The 20,839-nt window shown below is 31.7% G+C and overlaps 2 long non-coding RNA genes across 2 annotated transcripts; both read left to right on the top strand.

Annotated features, from left to right (window-relative positions):
- Positions 1–8,085: 8,085 nt before the first annotated feature.
- LOC146952792 (uncharacterized) lies at positions 8,086–10,754 on the top strand. Its single transcript, XR_015007660.1, has 2 exons — positions 8,086–8,548; positions 10,420–10,754. It is a non-coding gene; the product is annotated as an uncharacterized LOC146952792 (long non-coding RNA).
- Positions 10,755–11,837: 1,083 nt separating this feature from the next.
- Positions 11,838–17,261, top strand: LOC146952793 (uncharacterized). Its single transcript, XR_015007668.1, has 2 exons — positions 11,838–15,055; positions 16,927–17,261. It is a non-coding gene; the product is annotated as an uncharacterized LOC146952793 (long non-coding RNA).
- The last annotated feature ends 3,578 nt before the right edge of the window (positions 17,262–20,839 follow it).

Consider the following 20,839-nt stretch of genomic DNA (forward strand, 5'->3'; position numbering starts at 1 on the left):
CATCATTTCGTCCCTTAATTTATTTTTTGTTTTCACTTTGGTCCCCTAACTATAAAGTGTCTCAATTTGGTCTCATATGTGCTTAAAGGGTCGCCTAATAATATTAATTTGGTCCCTTAAGCTTCTTTCCATATTGTGTTTGCTCCCCAAGTCATTGTATTTATCCATAAATAGAACTCATATGTAACCTAATTGAACACCACAAGAGAATAATATAATATTTATCTCTATTCTCTCTCTTCCTCTCCATCTCTTTTCTTGCTCTTATTTTCTTAGTTTTATAACAATAATGAAATATTGGTACAATTAAATTAATAGAGACTTATTTATAGATGTATATGAAGTAACTAACTCTCTAACTAACCTCCTCCTCTACCAACTAATGTTTAGGACTCACCAAGTACAATAATCACCATCAATATGAAATTTGTCATGCTGCAAAATACCATTCATTATTAGATTATATCATGATTTAACTGAATAATATCCATTCCAATCCTATACTATACCCACGAGAAACACTTCCTTGGTCACAAGTAAAAAAATAAGTCATTTAGACACACACATAATGGAAAAAAGTATGAAAGAGAAAAAATTAAATAATAAATATTTTTAAAATAATTAAATGATAGATATTTTAATGAGTGTGTGCCTAAATAATTTTGATTTGGTGTTGTGTCTATATAAATATTTTTCCTATACCCACATAAGTTTGTCCTTGTGCACTAAATCAAAAAGGAGAAATACTTGGTTAGGCACAACATTAAATATTACTTGTTAGACACACACATGAAATTCAAAAAATTAAAAAGAAAAGGATTAAAGTGATATTAATTGATGTGACTATTTTATTTATCTTTTAATTTTTTTGATTTATGTGGGTGTGCCTAAATTTTGTATCTAAATGCTTGTGCCTATGCACAAGACTACCTCATCAAAAAGAGGAGTATCCTAAATAGCATATGCTACATCAGTAAATCATGACTTTTGTCAACATCCCAACCCTTCTCGTTGTCAAACATACTATTATACACACATTGAATTTACGGGGAGTAAATCCACTTTCCTTGGTTTCTACGTAACCACGGACCCCCATCAACTACAAGAAGAAAAAAAAAATTAAAATTAGTACATGATTTTGGATGGAAATATTTTTCGTCGGAAAATAATATAATTGGGATGGAATTTGCAACAATATTTTTCGCACTAAAGTGGGGATGAAATGACGGATATTTACTTCCATTGTATTTAGGGTTTATGAATTTCTTTTTGATATTATTTTATCTATATCTATTTTTTAACACGAAAGAACTAAAAATGGAGAAATCTAAGCGTCGTACTGATTTAGTGCGAAAAACAATATAAATTGAAGGCTTAAATATGTAAATGGTTTAGGAGGGATTGTAGGCTAAAAGATGTGTTTGGATGGAAGGTTTAGGAGGAGAGGGTTTACATTTCATTTTTAAATTATGGACATTATGAAATGTTTTATAAAAAGTTAACATATTAACATGATAAACGATCATATAATACTACAATCACACTTAATTATTTTAGAAAAAACATGTTATATAGTCCGTAATTTAAGACTTTGTTTGATAGTTTTGAAGGGATTGTAGGCTTTGGGGGTTGGGAAATATAGACAAAAATGGAGAAATCATTCATGTTTTTTAAAAGAGTTTTTTTTTAGAGAATGATAAATTAATACTTAGATTTAATATATTTGTAATTATAAGATTATTATAACAATATAAATTGAAGGCTTAAATATGTAAATGGCCCCTATAATTTCGCACCTTTTTGGTTTTCGTCCCTGTAAGCTTTTTTGTTCTAAAACAAACCTTGTATTTTGATAACCTTTTGGAAAAGGTCCTTGCCGTCAGCTTCCGTCAACAAAAACGCCATGGTGGCTAACGGAGCACACGTGGCAGTTCATGAGTTGGCAAAGTTGATGAGATGGAATGAGAGATGATAAGTTGTTAAAATACAGGGACTAAAATGAGTAAAATCAAAAACGTAAATTGACACAAGGATGAAATTAAAAAAACCTTCATTCTTCTTCTTTCTCTCAAATTTCAGTCTTCTTCTTCCTCTCAAACTTTCCCCAATTTATCCCATATCTTGCGCCCTTGAACCAAAACCCATATCCTTCAACAATGTCTTATAATTCCATTACTCAATCATATTGTGTGTTTTGATTGTAATGTTAAGTTGAAACATTGTATGCTACATAAGTTTGATTAATTTAGTGATGTTTGTTGCAATTGATTGCAAAGCCATTCATAAAGTTTGTAGATAATAAAGGCAAGAATACATCTTTTTCATCCCTCTTTTTTTTCCACAATTCCCTCATATTCCTCCAGATCGCTACCAATTACCATACATAAATAGTTGGATCCCCTTTCATCTTTTCTCACTCACATTCAAATTCAAATCCTAATTTCTCAAATTTTCATATGTTGAAAACGCCAGGTTGTGGAAATGGGCATTTCAACATACACATACTTGAAAATCCAAAAGAAGTGGCGCATGGGTTTCTTCCATTTTAGCATCAAGAGACAAGCAACCAACAACAATAAGCTGAGTGGTCAATGGCTTATCCTTTTGAAATATCAAACTAGTAACAAATCTATCACATGATCATTTTTTTAGGTGAAATCGTGTATAATCACTCCTATTAATCGTGAAATTGTAAAATCCATGATCTTTGAATCGATTTCTCAATTATGGTCACAGTGGAAAAGATGCGGCGTTTTCAATCGCGGGTCAGAGAAAGGAAAGAGATTGATGTTGTTGTTGTTGTTGTTGGGTTTGAGACATCTTCTATGGAGAAGATGAAGAGAAAAGGTTGTCTCATTGTGACAAAGGGAGAGAAAGTAGAGCCATTTTCAACTTTGTAATTTGAACATGTGTTTGAATTGTGTAATTTTGTGTTTTTATGTAATTGATGAAGAGAGTTTGTGTTGTTTTAATGTGTTGGTGAGGAGTGGGTCTTGTTGTTGTTGATTGATGATTATGAGTTTTGTTTAAAAAAATAGGTTTAAATGTGTCATTGGTCCCTGCACTTTCATCAGATTTTGACATTGGTCCCTGCACTTTTTTTGTTTGGCATTGGTCCCTGCACTTTGTAAAAATATTGGTATTGGTCCCTCTGTTAACTTTTTGTTAAAAAAAAACACAAAATTAATGGAGTGCCACGTGGCCCAATCATTTCATGCCACATGGCACCAATACCAATATTTTTACAAAGTGCAGGGACCAATACCAATATTTTTACAAAGTGCAAGGACCAATACCAATAGTTTTGTGTTTTTTTTTAACATTAAGTTAACTGAGGGACCAATACCAATATTTTTACAAAGTGCAGGGACCAATTCCAAACAAAAAAAAGTGCAGGGACCAATGCCAAAATCTGATGAAAGTGTAGGGATTAAAGGCATATTTAAGCCAAAAAAATATGTTTGTTTTTTTTCTTTCTTTTCATGGGTTTGGTGTTGTTGATTTATGAATATGGTGATGAAGATGAAGAAGACAACGAGGGAAGAAGAAGAATAAGATTTTGATTTTAAATTTGAAATTTTGATATTTACGTATTTTCAATTTCGTCCCTATAAATATTTGTGTTTTTGGTTTTAGTCCCTCAAACTACTCATTTATCATTCTGTCTGTCCACGTAAGCCACAAACGCCATCTCAGCCTTCGCCACGTCGGCCTCCGTTTGCCAGCACATTTTTTTTTAACAGAAGTTGACGTTAGGGACCAAAACCAAAAAGTTAACAACTTACAGGGTTTGTTTTAGAACAAAAAAAAATACAGGGACGAAAACCAAAAACACGCGAACTTACAGGGATGATTTACATATTTAAGCCTAAATTGAATTTAAAGAATTGATATAAACTCTCCAAAACGACCCTCCAACAATAGCATTTTTTAAGTTCCCCGGGATTAGAAGGATTTGTATCATGAAGAAAAATAAACACCTCAAAACACACGTCTCTCAAAGTTTTATTTTTTTCCCACTTTCTCCATACTTTTTTTCAAAACCTTCTCATTCATTTCCCTCCAAACTCTTAAACAAAGCTTAACACTCTCTCTCTCTCTCCCTCTCTCTCCCTCCCTCCCTTAAACTTTTCATCTAAGGGGTATGGAATAAATTCATTTGTAGATGTTAGTTGCTAGATAGGGCTAGATTTACAATCACAAACTACTATCACTACTTAATGTTATCTTATCAATTATTTGAGTGAGACATTGGAAGATAATAGGTATGATGAGGGACAAGTGAATGTATAACTGAAACATTAGGAGTGTATATAGATCAAGAGGATACATTAGAGGAATAGTTAATGAAATCCATCCCATCAATATATTATCTCTATTCTTGTTTTTTATTTAATGTTTGGATCATTCTTGTAAAATCAATCTTTTTTCCACATTTAAAACTAGGGTACCCTTAAAACTATAGTAACTTTTGAAAGGCATTGACATCACACGGGTCTTTGTGGGTACGATAACTAAAAACACTTATCTTTTGGCTTATGAGTGGGTTTATTAAATAAAAAGAAAAGTTGATGGATCAATAGGGAGATACAAGGAAAGATTAGTAGCTAAGGAGTACAATTAGATAGAGGGAATAATCTACTTCTAAACTTTCTCACTAGTGGCAAAAAGGACTACTATAAGGACAATCATTAACCATAACATCCACCAATAATTGGCATACTCACCAATTAGATGTGAATAATGCCTTCCTTCATGAAGACTTGTGTGAAGATTACATGAAGATTCCACAAGGACTAGAAGTAATTCCAAACAATAAGGTGTGCAAGCTAGTTAAATCATTGTGTGGTTTAAAGCAAGCAGAAAGTGGCATCAAAAAATTGTCTCTTTTCTTCAAGGCATAGGTTACACTCGAGTTCAATCTGACCCTACACTATTCACTCATAAAACAAGTTCATCCTTCACATCTCTTTTAATCTATGTTGATGACATAGTACTCATAGGAGATAAATTAGAAGAATTACAAGTAGTCAAAACAAATTCCAAGATGCTTTTGGGATCAAAGACTTTGGAATTATGAAATTCTTCCTCTGATTGGAAGTTACTTCCTCATAACAAGGCATCACTTTATGTAAAAGATAATACTTCTTCCATTTCTATTTATAAGACCACTTACAAAAGAATGGTTGTTCTTAAATATAAGACTCACTACAAATTATTATATGCATTTATTACTCTTTTTTTAAATATACCCCTTATTAATGTAGTATAAAGGATACTAATTTAATAATAATCACACACATTTCATACAAATTTATTACTCCAACAACTTTTCTTAATACCAATCTTTTTTTGTAAAGTGATCTTATAAGAAGGGACGCAGGGAATATTGCCAGAGACAAATAACTTAGGCTGAAAACCATCTAGTATTCCAATGGATCCTAGACAAAGACTTCACAATGATGACAGGGAACCAACCATAAATATGTCGGAACATAGAGCCTGTAATCTATTATATCTGACGAATGTCTCTAAGACATTGTTTAAGGATCCTAAATTTAAAAAATTATTTTTTAAAAAAGTCAATCATTTCAAATTCCAATGCACTGTATACATGTATTTTTATAAAAACTTACCATTTAAAGTCTTTAAACAGTGTTCCGAGAACACTCGTTAACATTTCTCCAACCAATTTCTATATTCACCTACTTCAACTCACTTCAAAGCTGCACAGAAAGTTTTGAGGTACTTAAAAGGGAATCATGGTACTGGTTTGTTTTTTCCTCACAGCTTTTCACTCCAGCTACTTGTGTTCAGTGATGCATACTTGGGTGGCTGCCACCAGAAGGTCTATCACAAGATACTACTTCTTTATTGGCCAATCATTGAAATCTTGGAGATCAAAGAAGCAAAAAAACAATCTCAAAATCCTCCTCAAAGGCTGAATATATATGGCATTAGTGGCAGCCGCATGTGAATTACAATGGCTCAGTTATTTTCTTAGAGACTTGCAAGTCAAATGCACAGAAGTTCCAATTTTGTGTTAGGACAAAGCATTTGAACATAGAGTGTCACATTGTCATGCAACAAATTTTGACTGGTTCATTCCTAAGCTAGGCCTCTTGGTTATTTTTAGGCCTTAGCTTGGTGAAATATGATGAAGTTAGTTAACTAGGAACTGGGCCTTACTATAGTTAGTTTAGTTGGTTGACTTAACTCCTATTAACTTTTTTAGCGTTGAGTTAGTTAGTTAGGTTATGCATTTAACTGACACCAACTTTATGTATACTTGTAACTACCTCCCAATCAATCAATTAATCCATACGAAAATATATTCTCATTAATAAAAATATACAAGTCCACATAAATAAAACATTTAACAAAATATTTAAACAAGAGATGCATTCCTTTACAACATGGTATTTGAAGAGTTTGCAAAATGATTTTCTCTTGAAAAGAGAACTCGAGTTTGATTTTTGGTATCGCTCATTTGAGACATAGTTCAGTCATGAAAAAAAATGCATTTTTTTTTGAATAAATAAAAAAAATGCATTCCTTTTAAAAACATACAAATAACAATTATGAAATTAAGGAAACAGATGTCAACAAAGGCAGCATGAACTTATTAAATGACGCTTCCATCGTCTTTGCCAAATAATTAGGCAATTACAAGATATATTCTTTTCAGCATGGTATATCAAAAAATCAATTTCATATGGCCAATATAGTGGCTTAGAACATTTTAGGAGTATCTTTCAGGACTAAGACATAAATTAATTTTCAAGTATATATGTTTCCAATTTGGTTACTTCAAACATGCCCTAATTATGAAGCCTAGCATCTAGAGACTGGAAGTATTATCCTTAGGAAAGCAACTCCAATTACTAATAGTAGTAATCTGATTTCAGATTACTTTTTTTGGGGTTTGAACCCCGTACATTGCATATATTATCAATTGTCCATATATCATATTTAATTGTACATACAAATTTATATTTATTTTATTATTAGTATGATATATTGTATCAATATAATATTTGTTAGTTGTTAGTTTCTTGACAATACTACAGAAAGAGGTGATCAGGGTCAGATAGGCACCACAAGTAGGGGTGGCAATGTAGTGTCTACTACTTAACCTTGATCACCTATTTCATATGCGGCACGCCCCAATAATAAATGTTGATTTATATTTATATACATAATTTTAGATAATATAAATTATATACTAATTATTCAAAAAAAAAAAATTATATACTAATTTGTTGTTGATAAACAATTTTTCAAACGGTGTCTAGTTCAAAAGGTTTCATCTTATTGGTTAGAGTTTGACTTTGTCACTTCACGGTATACATGCACGTCTAAACTACATTCAGTCATATCAGATCGATTATTTTTGGAAAGTGGTTAAAATCACACCGCATGATATTTTAGATTGTTGTTGGATGAGGAAACTTGATAGGTTTTTTTTTACATAACTTTATAGGTAACTTTAGGGAATTGTATTTAATGAATGAATTTTATAAATTATTTTGTTCAAGCTAATTTTAGAAAATTTCAAAAACACTTAAAAAATTTAAAATTGCTTCCCTTCTGTATTAAAATGTAAATCTCAAATTTATAATATTTTTTTTCAAATTATGCAAATCAAAACCTTATACCAAACTCTTACCATAGCCCCAAATTCAAACCCTAACTCCAAACCATATCCCTAAACATTTGCGACATTCTCAACTTTGATTTGTCTCAGACATCTTAACATTCAAGTTTATAACCGATATTATAAAGTTCATTTTTTCTTACAGAAATTGAAATTTTTACACTGCAATTTTGAAAGAAAAAAAAATATAAGTGATATGCTTGTCAGGTTCATTTTTTGTTACAAAAATTGATATTTATGTTAAATAGAGTACCCAAGTCTAAGAACAAAATTTCTACTTATGAAATTTTGAAGAAAAGACAACCCAACTAGTCTTATTTTCGAATTTTGGGTTGTTTGGTCTATGTTCTGATTTCGGATTCCAGGAGAGTTAAACTCGCTAGTAGAGCCTGTGAATGTATATTCATTGGGTATGCCAAAAATGTAATATCTCCTCCATGAGGTATTTTTTATCCAAGGGCAAAATGGTAAACTTGGGATTCAATATTTTCTTTTAATGGGCCAAGGCTAGATTTTTTTTCCTCATGTTCCACATCCTTCCTCATCACTCTAGAATATTTCCTCTTCTCCTCCTCTCTTCAAAAATTTCGGTCCTCACCCCACCAACCAAGCCACACCAAAATTCAATAATCCATCATGGAATCATCAAAGACATGTTTTAAGGAAGTGCTATGTAGAGATTTGAGCAAGAATCATACTACAAAACTTCTCTCTCCCTCCAATTTATAGTGAACCGCCCCTCTTCCATACTCTTTCCAAATCTTCATTTTCATTTCAATTCATGGAAATCCACTTGTAAGCTTGACTTTGGAAGTACCCATGAAGGAATAAGCTCAAGGAACTTATGAAAAATGAAATATTTGACCATTTCATTTCTTTTCCTTCCTCTTGGTGAGTTCTATCTTCTACCACTTCTCAAAAATTTATTTTTGGTATTTTTACATTTATTTTCGGATTTTTGAAGAAAGCCACAAATTCAGCATGTTGTTTTTGTTAAATTGATGATTTTAAGCTTCCTAGTAAGGCTTCAATGGATATATGAGACTTAGTTGTTGTTTGAGCCTTATTTTATCCTATTATATGTTTAAAAATCATAGTTTATGTTGATGTAAGGTTGGAACTAAATTCTTTTGAAATTAAGTATTGAATCGGTGTAAATAAATGTTGATTAAGTTTATATTCGACAATAATGCGTGAAATTTGGATTGAAAGTAGAGAGCTTGTTTAGGCATGTTATTTTGCTATGAAAAGGATGACTATTGACTTAATTAGAGCCTTGGTATATACTGGTTTATAATGGGAGCTAGAAATTAACTTTGTATTTGTATTCTTGTTGGAGTTATGAGTTTTGAGACCTATTTTATTAAGTGGTGGATGTAGATTATGATTTTGGTACTATTTAGTTAGAATATGATGCCATGATGGTTTAGATAAACAATAGTGCTATGGGTTGAATTACTCGAGGTTGAGAAAATTGAAATTTTTTTAAGGATAAGTTTGTTGATCCATTTGTAGATGTATCTTTTGGCAAGTAAATTCGAATTTGGGTTAGATTCAAAGACTTTAAGCTATTTTAATGAAACTTGAGTAGTCTAAAATTACAAAGGTAATGATATTAATGGTTTAGTACAATATGACTTTAGAGTTTGACGAATTTGTTCTTGTGTTTTCGATCTTGAAGCAGCATGTTCGTGCATTTGAATCGGAATAAATATGAGATAGTATGATGATTATTTATGAATTAGATATCCTTATTAGTGTATCCTAAAATCTCTTTTAAGCTAATAAGTATGTTTATGCTAGTATAAATGTTGGAGGAAAATTCTATTGAGACAATTGATGTATAAAAATTATAGAAAAGAATTGAAAGAAAATTCGAAATGCATCCTATGAGTAATATGCTCACAGTGAATTATAGAAAATTGCAGAAAAATGGAAATGAGGAGAAAAATTGAAATGAGTAACATGCTCATAGAAAAAGAAAAAAAAAGAGAATATATGGAAAAACCGTTTGCTACAACGAGAGATAATGTAGCCTATGACGTACGAGTCATAGTATACCGTTTGCTACAACGAGAGATAATGTAGCCTATGACGTACGGGTCATAGTATACTGTTTGCTACAACGAGAGATAATGTAGCCTATGACGTACGGGTCATAGTAAACCGTTTGCTACAACGAGAGATAATGTAGCCTATGACGTACGGGTCATAGTATACCGTTTGCTACAACGAGAGATAATGTAGCCTATGACGTACGGGTCATAGTAAACTGTTTGCTACAACGAGATATAATGTAGCCTATGACGTACGGGTCATAGTATACCGTTTGCTACAACGAGAGATAATGTAGCCTATGACGTACGGGTCATAGTATACCGTTTGCTACAACGAGAGATAATGTAGCCTATGACGTACGGGTCATAGTATTCCGTTTGCTACAACGAGAGATAATGTAGCCTATGAGGTACGGCTCATAGTAACGAATTAAATGTATAATTAATGATATGAAATTTTAAGTCAAGAATTATTCGAATAATATTTGAAAGAGAATAAAAAATAAAATTATGGAACTCCGGCTTAGTTTAGCCGAAACTAGTTATTATGAGAAAAGAACTAGAGACATACCCAGATAAGTATGTCAAAGTATAAGTTATATCAGAATACGATATATTGGATATATGATTGTAATTGATATAATTGTGGTGATTATGATTATATTTGTTATATGATTTGTTTATTGTTGCTGAAATAAATTTTAGGATTGGTGCCGAGCGGAGCATTGTTTCCTCTGATGCTATAAGGGGAAAAGACTCACTTTATCCTTGCCATTGTTAATGGAATTCATGAGGTTCCATTTTATTATATAGATATTGTCATTAGTTTATATTATTGAAATTGATTAACGGTAATATTGACGCATCTTGATGACATAGAAAATAATTATAGATTAATGTCAAACTTTATATATATGATGTATATGATAGAAAATTTGAATCAGAAGTATTTTTCTGATAGGATGTTTTATTTTGAGTTGTGCAAGTAGTATGAAAATAAAGATGTTATTTGGAGAGTCTGGCTGATAGAACAAATTTTTTTTAAAACAGGATTTACATCTTGGAAATGTTGAAAATACAGAGGAAACTTTGTCGAAATTTCAGTGAATATTTCTTTGAAATGAAATTCAAATTGGAAATTATTATTTATTTATTATAGTTGTCAAGTTTGATTAATAGGTTTGCCGGGCTAGAATGATCTAGTTTGTGCGCCGGTCACGATGATTTTTTTTTGGGTCGTGACAAAGTTGGTATCAGAGCTGGTCGATTCAGATCGTGCCTTGGGTCAATGGAATTCAATAAGATGTAGTGTGACTTTTGGGTTCTAGATATTTATTCCAAATGTCATATCTAGCTGAGCCTGATCAACTCAGACTAGTATATGACAGTTAGAACAAATGTCTGAGAGATGAATGAAACCTTAACAGAAGACGCAGTATAAGGAGTATGATGTAAGGTGTGAAGAAATAAATCAGAGTGGCGCAGCGGAAGCGTGGTGGCTGGTACCTATACAGTTTAAATTAGTCAGTCAGAAAGAATCAGTTCGTAATGGACGTATGTTGGAATCTAAAGTTGAAATTATTTGCGCTTATCAGCAAGTAAATCCCTAAAATTTCGAGGACGAAATTTTCTTAAGGGGGGTAGAATGTAATATCTCCTCCATGAGGTATTTTTTATCCAAGGGCAAAATGGTAAACTTGGGATTCAATATTTTCTTTTAATGGGCCAAGGCTAGATTTTTTTTCCTCATGTTCCACATCCTTCCTCATCACTCTAGAATATTTCCTCTTCTCCTCCTCTCTTCAAAAATTTCGGTCCTCACCCCACCAACCAAGCCACACCAAAATTCAATAATCCATCATGGAATCATCAAAGACATGTTTTAAGGAAGTGCTATGTAGAGATTTGAGCAAGAATCATACTACAAAACTTCTCTCTCCCTCCAATTTATAGTGAACCGCCCCTCTTCCATACTCTTTCCAAATCTTCATTTTCATTTCAATTCATGGAAATCCACTTGTAAGCTTGACTTTGGAAGTACCCATGAAGGAATAAGCTCAAGGAACTTATGAAAAATGAAATATTTGACCATTTCATTTCTTTTCCTTCCTCTTGGTGAGTTCTATCTTCTACCACTTCTCAAAAATTTATTTTTGGTATTTTTACATTTATTTTCGGATTTTTGAAGAAAGCCACAAATTCAGCATGTTGTTTTTGTTAAATTGATGATTTTAAGCTTCCTAGTAAGGCTTCAATGGATATATGAGACTTAGTTGTTGTTTGAGCCTTATTTTATCCTATTATATGTTTAAAAATCATAGTTTATGTTGATGTAAGGTTGGAACTAAATTCTTTTGAAATTAAGTATTGAATCGGTGTAAATAAATGTTGATTAAGTTTATATTCGACAATAATGCGTGAAATTTGGATTGAAAGTAGAGAGCTTGTTTAGGCATGTTATTTTGCTATGAAAAGGATGACTATTGACTTAATTAGAGCCTTGGTATATACTGGTTTATAATGGGAGCTAGAAATTAACTTTGTATTTGTATTCTTGTTGGAGTTATGAGTTTTGAGACCTATTTTATTAAGTGGTGGATGTAGATTATGATTTTGGTACTATTTAGTTAGAATATGATGCCATGATGGTTTAGATAAACAATAGTGCTATGGGTTGAATTACTCGAGGTTGAGAAAATTGAAATTTTTTTAAGGATAAGTTTGTTGATCCATTTGTAGATGTATCTTTTGGCAAGTAAATTCGAATTTGGGTTAGATTCAAAGACTTTAAGCTATTTTAATGAAACTTGAGTAGTCTAAAATTACAAAGGTAATGATATTAATGGTTTAGTACAATATGACTTTAGAGTTTGACGAATTTGTTCTTGTGTTTTCGATCTTGAAGCAGCATGTTCGTGCATTTGAATCGGAATAAATATGAGATAGTATGATGATTATTTATGAATTAGATATCCTTATTAGTGTATCCTAAAATCTCTTTTAAGCTAATAAGTATGTTTATGCTAGTATAAATGTTGGAGGAAAATTCTATTGAGACAATTGATGTATAAAAATTATAGAAAAGAATTGAAAGAAAATTCGAAATGCATCCTATGAGTAATATGCTCACAGTGAATTATAGAAAATTGCAGAAAAATGGAAATGAGGAGAAAAATTGAAATGAGTAACATGCTCATAGAAAAAGAAAAAAAAGAGAATATATGGAAAAACCGTTTGCTACAACGAGAGATAATGTAGCCTATGACGTACGGGTCATAGTATACCGTTTGCTACAACGAGAGATAATGTAGCCTATGACGTACGGGTCATAGTATACCGTTTGCTACAACGAGAGATAATGTAGCCTATGACGTACGGGTCATAGTATACCGTTTGCTACAACGAGAGATAATGTAGCCTATGACGTACGGGTCATAGTATACCGTTTGCTACAACGAGAGATAATGTAGCCTATGACGTACGGGTCATAGTAAACTGTTTGCTACAACGAGAGATAATGTAGCCTATGACGTACGGGTCATAGTATACCGTTTGCTACAACGAGAGATAATGTAGCCTATGACGTACGGGTCATAGTATTCCGTTTGCTACAACGAGAGATAATGTAGCCTATGAGGTACGGCTCATAGTAACGAATTAAATGTATAATTAATGATATGAAATTTTAAGTCAAGAATTATTCGAATAATATTTGAAAGAGAATAAAAAATAAAATTATGGAACTCCGGCTTAGTTTAGCCGAAACTAGTTATTATGAGAAAAGAACTAGAGACATACCCAGATAAGTATGTCAAAGTATAAGTTATATCAGAATACGATATATTGGATATATGATTGTAATTGATATAATTGTGGTGATTATGATTATATTTGTTATATGATTTGTTTATTGTTGCTGAAATAAATTTTAGGATTGGTGCCGAGCGGAGCATTGTTTCCTCTGATGCTATAAGGGGAAAAGACTCACTTTATCCTTGCCATTGTTAATGGAATTCATGAGGTTCCATTTTATTATATAGATATTGTCATTAGTTTATATTATTGAAATTGATTAACGGTAATATTGACGCATCTTGATGACATAGAAAATAATTATAGATTAATGTCAAACTTTATATATATGATGTATATGATAGAAAATTTGAATCAGAAGTATTTTTCTGATAGGATGTTTTATTTTGAGTTGTGCAAGTAGTATGAAAATAAAGATGTTATTTGGAGAGTCTGGCTGATAGAACAAATTTTTTTTAAAACAGGATTTACATCTTGGAAATGTTGAAAATACAGAGGAAACTTTGTCGAAATTTCAGTGAATATTTCTTTGAAATGAAATTCAAATTGGAAATTATTATTTATTTATTATAGTTGTCAAGTTTGATTAATAGGTTTGCCGGGCTAGAATGATCTAGTTCTGCGCCGGTCACGATGATTTTTTTTTGGGTCGTGACAAAGTTGGTATCAGAGCTGGTCGATTCAGATCGTGCCTTGGGTCAATGGAATTCAATAAGATGTAGTGTGACTTTTGGGTTCTAGATATTTATTCCAAATGTCATATCTAGCTGAGCCTGATCAACTCAGACTAGTATATGACAGTTAGAACAAATGTCTGAGAGATGAATGAAACCTTAACAGAAGACGCAGTATAAGGAGTATGATGTAAGGTGTGAAGAAATAAATCAGAGTGGCGCAGCGGAAGCGTGGTGGCTGGTACCTATACAGTTTAAATTAGTCAGTCAGAAAGAATCAGTTCGTAATGGACGTATGTTGGAATCTAAAGTTGAAATTATTTGCGCTTATTAGCAAGTAAATCCCTAAAATTTCGAGGACGAAATTTTCTTAAGGGGGGTAGAATGTAATATCTCCTCCATGAGGTATTTTTTATCCAAGGGCAAAATGGTAAACTTGGGATTCAATATTTTCTTTTAATGGGCCAAGGCTAGATTTTTTTTCCTCATGTTCCACATCCTTCCTCATCACTCTAGAATATTTCCTCTTCTCCTCCTCTCTTCAAAAATTTCGGTCCTCACCCCACCAACCAAGCCACACCAAAATTCAATAATCCATCATGGAATCATCAAAGACATGTTTTAAGGAAGTGCTATGTAGAGATTTGAGCAAGAATCATACTACAAAACTTCTCTCTCCCTCCAATTTATAGTGAACCGCCCCTCTTCCATACTCTTTCCAAATCTTCATTTTCATTTCAATTCATGGAAATCCACTTGTAAGCTTGACTTTGGAAGTACCCATGAAGGAATAAGCTCAAGGAACTTATGAAAAATGAAATATTTGACCATTTCATTTCTTTTCCTTCCTCTTGGTGAGTTCTATCTTCTACCACTTCTCAAAAATTTATTTTTGGTATTTTTACATTTATTTTCGGATTTTTGAAGAAAGCCACAAATTCAGCATGTTGTTTTTGTTAAATTGATGATTTTAAGCTTCCTAGTAAGGCTTCAATGGATATATGAGACTTAGTTGTTGTTTGAGCCTTATTTTATCCTATTATATGTTTAAAAATCATAGTTTATGTTGATGTAAGGTTGGAACTAAATTCTTTTGAAATTAAGTATTGAATCGGTGTAAATAAATGTTGATTAAGTTTATATTCGACAATAATGCGTGAAATTTGGATTGAAAGTAGAGAGCTTGTTTAGGCATGTTATTTTGCTATGAAAAGGATGACTATTGACTTAATTAGAGCCTTGGTATATACTGGTTTATAATGGGAGCTAGAAATTAACTTTGTATTTGTATTCTTGTTGGAGTTATGAGTTTTGAGACCTATTTTATTAAGTGGTGGATGTAGATTATGATTTTGGTACTATTTAGTTAGAATATGATGCCATGATGGTTTAGATAAACAATAGTGCTATGGGTTGAATTACTCGAGGTTGAGAAAATTGAAATTTTTTTAAGGATAAGTTTGTTGATCCATTTGTAGATGTATCTTTTGGCAAGTAAATTCGAATTTGGGTTAGATTCAAAGACTTTAAGCTATTTTAATGAAACTTGAGTAGTCTAAAATTACAAAGGTAATGATATTAATGGTTTAGTACAATATGACTTTAGAGTTTGACGAATTTGTTCTTGTGTTTTCGATCTTGAAGCAGCATGTTCGTGCATTTGAATCGGAATAAATATGAGATAGTATGATGATTATTTATGAATTAGATATCCTTATTAGTGTATCCTAAAATCTCTTTTAAGCTAATAAGTATGTTTATGCTAGTATAAATGTTGGAGGAAAATTCTATTGAGACAATTGATGTATAAAAATTATAGAAAAGAATTGAAAGAAAATTCGAAATGCATCCTATGAGTAATATGCTCACAGTGAATTATAGAAAATTGCAGAAAAATGGAAATGAGGAGAAAAATTGAAATGAGTAACATGCTCATAGAAAAAGAAAAAAACAGAGAATATATGGAAAAACCGTTTTCTACAACGAGAGATAATGTAGCCTATGACGTACGAGTCATAGTATACCGTTTGCTACAACGAGAGATAATGTAGCCTATGACGTACGGGTCATAGTATACCGTTTGCTACAACGAGAGATAATGTAGCCTATGACGTACGGGTCATAGTAAACCGTTTGCTACAACGAGAGATAATGTAGCCTATGACGTACGGGTCATAGTATACCGTTTGCTACAACGAGAGATAATGTAGCCTATGACGTACGGGTCATAGTAAACTGTTTGCTACAACGAGATATAATGTAGCCTATGACGTACGGGTCATAGTATACCGTTTGCTACAACGAGAGATAATGTAGCCTATGACGTACGGGTCATAGTATACCGTTTGCTACAACGAGAGATAATGTAGCCTATGACGTACGGGTCATAGTATTCCGTTTGCTACAACGAGAGATAATGTAGCCTATGAGGTACGGCTCATAGTAACGAATTAAATGTATAATTAATGATATGAAATTTTAAGTCAAGAATTATTCGAATAATATTTGAAAGAGAATAAAAAATAAAATTATGGAACTCCGGCTTAGTTTAGCCGAAACTAGTTATTATGAGAAAAGAACTAGAGACATACCCAGATAAGTATGTCAAAGTATAAGTTATATCAGAATACGATATATTGGATATATGATTGTAATTGATATAATTGTGGTGATTATGATTATATTTGTTATATGATTTGTTTATTGTTGCTGAAATAAATTTTAGGATTGGTGCCGAGCGGAGCATTGTTTCCTCTGATGCTATAAGGGGAAAAGACTCACTTTATCCTTGCCATTGTTAATGGAATTCATGAGGTTCCATTTTATTATATAGATATTGTCATTAGTTTATATTATTGAAATTGATTAACGGTAATATTGACGCATCTTGATGACATAGAAAATAATTATAGATTAATGTCAAACTTTATATATATGATGTATATGATAGAAAATTTGAATCAGAAGTATTTTTCTGATAGGATGTTTTATTTTGAGTTGTGCAAGTAGTATGAAAATAAAGATGTTATTTGGAGAGTCTGGCTGATAGAACAAATTTTTTTTAAAACAGGATTTACATCTTGGAAATGTTGAAAATACAGAGGAAACTTTGTCGAAATTTCAGTGAATATTTCTTTGAAATGAAATTCAAATTGGAAATTATTATTTATTTATTATAGTTGTCAAGTTTGATTAATAGGTTTGCCGGGCTAGAATGATCTAGTTCGTGCGCCGGTCACGATGATTTTTTTTTGGGTCGTGACAAAAAATAGCAAAGGATATAGTTTTTATGGCATAAATACTAAAGTGGTCATAGAATCAAACGATGTTAAGTTCTATGAAAATAAATACCCCTTTAAAATTAAAGAGTAGTGATGGCACTACATCTGATCATATTCCACTAATTAAAAGTAGTAATGAAAACATCAAACATGATGTTTTAGAACCTCATAGAGGTATTAGAGCAATAGTTGTTAAAGAGTATGGACCTGATTATGTGGCCTATATATTGTATGAGGACCCATTAAGCCTTACAGAAGATTTCTCTTCATTGGATGTAAAATTATGGCAAGAAGCTATAAACGATAAAATGGATTATCTAGAGTCTAACGAGATATGGCACTTAGTAGACTTGCCTCATGGTTGCAAACCAAAAGGTTGTAAATGGATTTTGAAAAAGAAACCAAAACCTGATGGATCAGTCAATGAATGCAAGGTTCGTCTTGTAGCCAAAGGTTTTAGGCAAAGGGAAAATATAGATTTCTTCAACATTTATTCACCAGTCCCTAGAATCACATCCATAAGTGTACTAATTTCTCTAGCTGTCATTCATAACTTGATAGTACACCAAATGAATGTAAAAGCTGCTTTTTTTTCTAATGGTGAACTAGAAGAAAAAATCTATATAGAACAACATGAAGCTTTTGTGATTCATAGGCAAGAAAACAAGGTCGGTAAGTTAGATAAATTTTGGTATGGTCTAAAACAACTTCCTAAGAAATGGCATGAAAAAAATTTGACAAACTAATGATATCGAATGAGTATAAAGTGAATGAAGTAACAAATGTATTTACTACAAATATGAAAATAACATTTGCACAATCATATCTGATATGTCTCTATGTAGACAACTTGCTCAAATTTGGTTCAAAGATTTGTGTTGTAAATTATATGAAATCATTGTTGAGAAACAATATTGATATGAAAGACCTAGGAGAAGCTGATGTAATTCTTGGTATCAAGATTAATATAACAGAAAAAGAAATTTTCTTGGATCAATCTCACTATGTTGAGAGGATCTAATTATTTTGATTATAAACATGCAAGCACACCTTATGATCCAAGTGTAAAACTCTTTAATAACACTGGAGACGGTGTTAGTTAAACACACAAAATATGTGAACATCATTGGCAGCCTTAGGTATGTCACTGGATGTACTAGACCCGACATTGTCTACAACGTGAGACTCTTATGCAAGTTTACAAGTAGACTGAGTAAAAAGCATTGACATGTCATTGAAAGAGTCATGATATGCCTTAAAAAGACCATGACTCTAGGATAACATTATCAAAGGTATCCTGTTGTACTTGAATGGTACAGTGATGAAGAATGGAACACCTTTTTAGATCATTAGATGATTCCTAAGTGATCAGTGGCTACACATTAAGTATCACACAAGGAGTTGTTTCTTGAAAAAAATAAGAACATACAATATTGACTCAGTCCACTATGAAATGATAGCATTAGAGAAAACTAGTGAAAAAGCAATCGGAATAAAAAAAGGAAACACTTGGATATCTTTCTCTAAGGCCACGACCCATAGTGAATTCATTTGTAGGACTACCTTTCACTAACACTAGCTTTGTAGCCGTATAGAGAAATTCAAAAATTGAACATCTCCATCCAAATGGAATATTCGTTCTATTTATAACCACATCAAGATAATCCCATTACACCGAGTCATAAGGTTTCTTAAAATCAACTTTAAACATAACTAGGTCTTTATTCTTCTTTGATTTGCATACCACTTCATTAGCAATCAAAAATGCAGCATCACCGTCAAAGAAACTTTGAAAAGACAAGTTTTCTGTTGAAGGTCTATTAAAAGATTTATATATATAACTTGACCTTTGAAGTGATCAAATATCTTCCCTTTTACCTCAGCCACCCTTCAACTAACAGACATTACCATTTATGCTTAGAATAATATTATTTCTCCTCTTGAGCAACTAACCCATGAAAAAACTTTGTATTAGCATCACCTTCTTTCTATCAAAACAAAAAATAATTATAGATAAAGGAAATTAAATTGAAACATTTGAATTGCATATAATTTATATTTTCTATATTTTCAAACACCCTATTGAGACACACTCTTGCTATTAAGATTGACTTTTTTTTTTCTTCTCAAAGTCTATCTAAATCAAACTATGAACACCCCATATTTTAGTAAATAGAAAAACAAAAACTAGTAACTATTCTTTTGGGGCATTGCATGTGTGTGTGATTTTTCTATCGTCATGTGCATATAGTGTTAGCTCATTGGTAAGAGTTTAGACTTATAATATTTTTTTTTGACAACTCGGTATATGGCCTAAAAATCGACTAATATTATGCGTTCAATCATATCGTCCAGTTGCACAGGGTCTATTTAAAGTCAGAGTATAGCTTTGTCTGGATTTAACCCATCAAAATTGACACTAGAGTAAATCGAACTTGAGACCTTCAGAAGAGCACACCCTAAAGTCTCAACCCAACATCTCAACCCAACATCACTAGACAAACATCAAATGGATTGTTTAGACTTATAGTTTTAGAGGGACAGAGATCATATCTCCTCGAAAACGGATGTAAAAAGTTTATTAGTGTTACTTTAATTATAATAACGGTTTATCCTTCCTCAATTAGATAAGAATCTATTGTCCTTTTTTTTTTTTTGACAAAATAAGAATCTATTGTCCTCGTATTTAAAAAATGTCTACTTTCTACGAATGCATTAATTCCGTAATACTCCAATCAATATTCTTGTATCAATTTTATGTTTTGTTAAAATGTATTTTTAGTTTGTACCTAAAAAAAAAAGTATTTTTAGTCTTTCCTATTTTATAATTTCAGGATTTTTCATCCACTTGTAGATAATGATGACTCTAATAACCCATTTTATAAATTTTTGATGAGATTTAATCTTTATTAATATGGTGACTCTAATAACCATTTTATAAACCTTTGATGAGAATTAATCTTTATTAGAGTCACCCTATTAATAAAACTTCTTCTTCCTTATTTTTTTTTTTAAATATATAAATCATATTTATACAGCCACACATTTCTTTATCGTTTTTGTTTACAATTATATAAAACAAAGGAGATCAAGTATATTCAATACCTTCTTTCAAAAAAAAGTATATTCAATACCTATATTTGAACCTAACTTTAGTGCATTTAGGTGTACTTTGTTTGTGTTCTTCCAAAAATTGTTTGACATTATTCAAGGATGGTTTAAAATCCGAAAAATTCTTCCATAACTGTTTCAACCTAATCAATGAGCATGGATTTTTGTAGGATTTTGGACCTTATTGTTAGATCTTAGAATTGATTTATGGCGGTCTAGGATTAACATGTGTCTTTTCTCTTTATT

The sequence above is a fragment of the Medicago sativa genome, chromosome 1 (assembly GCF_051527215.1).
Source record: "Medicago sativa cultivar Bolivia chromosome 1, Bolivia_mono, whole genome shotgun sequence".
Classification (NCBI taxonomy): Eukaryota; Viridiplantae; Streptophyta; class Magnoliopsida; order Fabales; family Fabaceae; genus Medicago; species Medicago sativa.